At 38.6% G+C, this 2,500-nt stretch overlaps 1 protein-coding gene across 2 annotated transcripts in view; it reads right to left on the bottom strand.

Annotated features, from left to right (window-relative positions):
* The window catches only part of LOC119578926, a 47,725-nt gene that overhangs the window by 44,167 nt on the left and 1,058 nt on the right, over positions 1-2,500 (bottom strand). The gene's annotated exons all lie outside the window — the stretch shown is intronic.

The following is a 2,500-nucleotide window of genomic DNA, read 5'->3' as shown; positions in this document are numbered from 1 at the left end:
TATGTATGTATGTATGTATGTATGTATGTATGTATGTATGTATGTATGTACGTATGTGCGTGTGAGCATATTAGCGTGTGTATGTATATGTATATGTACGTAAGCACGCACGCACGCACGCACGCACGCACACTTATCTGTATGCTGCATATATAGACTAATCATGCGCACACATATATATCAAATCTGCGCTCTTTTCGCCTACAGCAAGCTGGGGGACTTTCTCCGGAAAAATAAAAATATAAACACATAAACTGTAATAGCATTCCTCACATAACAACCTGGAAATAGCATTCGAAGATCCATCGTCACTGCGGGCCCTGTCGGCCAACCACACTCCTCAACCACCACAGCGCCCGGGGTGACAGCTTCCTACACTGGCTCTTCGAATGGTGTTGCAAGCAAATGGTACGGAAAACACTACACTGGGTTGTCGAATGTAAGTAAAGTTGCAAGTAAATAATAACAAAAAACTAATGTTATTTCATGCAAATAATAATAATAATAATAATAATAACAATAACAAACAGCAACATTAACTAAATACATTTTATTTACAAATTCGACAGAATCTAAAGGACGAAATTCTATAAACATGCAAGTCGGTAAATTAAGGCGTGATTCAGATACCTCAACAAATATTTGTGCATGAGAGAGAGAGAGAGAGAGAGAGAGAGAGAGAGAGAGAGAGAGAGAGAGAGAGAGAGAGAGAGAGAGAGAGAGAGAGAGAATAGGAAGATAAATACAACAGAATTAATGTCTTGCGCAAAATTATCCTCGTAAAAAGAAGACCTGAAAACGTTTAACGAGTGATGCAGGGCATTCAAGGAAAGAGAGAGAGCGAAATAGAGTTGGAGAGAGAGAGAGAGAGAGAGAGAGAGAGAGAGAGAGAGAGAGAGAGAGAGAGAGAGAGAGAGGAGAGAGAGAGGAGAGAAGAGAGAGAGAGAGAAGAGAGAGAGAGAGAGACAGAGAGAGAGAGAGAGAGAGAGAGAGAGAGAGACAGAGAGAGAGAGAGAGAGAGAGAGAGAGAGAGAGAGAGGAGAGAGAGAGAGAGAGAGAGAGAGAGAGAGAGAGAGAGAGAGATAGTGAGAGAGAGAGAGAGAGAGAGGAGAGGAGAGGAGGAGAGAGAGAGAGGAGGAGAGGAGGAAGAAGAGAAGAGAGAGGAGGGAGAGAGAGAGAGAGGAGAGAGAGAAAGAGAGAGAGAAAAAAAACAATATATATATATATATATATATATATATATATATATATATATATATATATATATATATATATATAATATATATATATATAAAGTGGAATACACCCACAACATAACACACCAAATACTGAATACAGGCTGTGTGTGTATATCCGTGTCTGTGAAAGTATTTGCGAGTATGTGCCTGCATCTGTATGTGGATCAGTGTGTACATATATCCATTCGTAAACGCACACAGGAACACAGACTACATCCAAATAAAGCTGAGACAGAAAAAAATATAAACGACGAAGAGGAGAAAGGAAGAGAAGAGAAGAGGAGAAAGGAGGAGGAGAGGCAAGGCAAAAAAACAAAAACAAAAAAACAAGTGACAAAGAAGAGGAAAAGATTGGAAAAGGATGAGGAAGAGGGGAGTAACTACGTCATGAACAAGTCTACCTATTGCTAAATCTAAAAAATATAAATAAATGAAATAAAAATATAGATAAATAGATAGATTGATAAATATGTAAAACAGAAAGAGAAGAGTGGTAACCAATAAGTATAGAAAAAGATGAAAAGGGAGACAAATAGAGTTGTTAACGATAGTCTGAAAAGATGAAGAAACTTGTGAAGATGAATAGGAAGAAAAATGCATGTTAACATTGCAGCAAAATAGTCAGTAAATATTAAGTTTGTGGCATTTAAAATCATTCCTCTGAAATTCGCCACGGATTTATCAAATTCACTTCGTATAAGACGAACTCTCGGCTAATTCCGACTAAGGAGCCTCTTTGATTAATAGTGACGGTGGTGGTTTCTACTAAACTACTTCAAAAATGTTGTTAACACTTTAAATCTTTAATATGGCTATTAGTCTTACTGTCTTATGGCAATGTGTTGTACAATTGTTATAATTTAGAGTACGTGCGTGTGCTACTTTTACAAAAGACTCATCTACCGTAACTGGTTCCTGGTAAGGCGGTTACATATATCATAATGCAGTTTTCATGAAAGCAGCAGCCCTTGTTCTCGCCTTCACGCAGAATTCTCATTTACGATAATGGCCCTTGTCAATACTAAAACCAGAGTGACAAATGCTACCTTAACATTAGCAGCATCGCAGCACAAAGAGGCAGGTACACACAAATAATGAAAAAGAAACGTAATGTATAGCGTCTGATACATAACATTTACGCTGACTCTCCGCCTCCTACGAGAGTGTTGGTCTTGATTCCTGCACGAACGCAAAGTGTGGAGTCACTTCGGAACTGCAGCCACTCCGCAGTTCTCGGTCATCCCGGGGAATTACATGTTATA

Source organism: Penaeus monodon, chromosome 11, assembly GCF_015228065.2.
Source record: "Penaeus monodon isolate SGIC_2016 chromosome 11, NSTDA_Pmon_1, whole genome shotgun sequence".
Lineage (NCBI taxonomy): Eukaryota > Metazoa > Arthropoda > Malacostraca > Decapoda > Penaeidae > Penaeus > Penaeus monodon.
The sequence above is the reverse complement of the archived record's forward strand: the minus strand, read 5'-3'. Positions and strand labels throughout refer to the sequence as shown.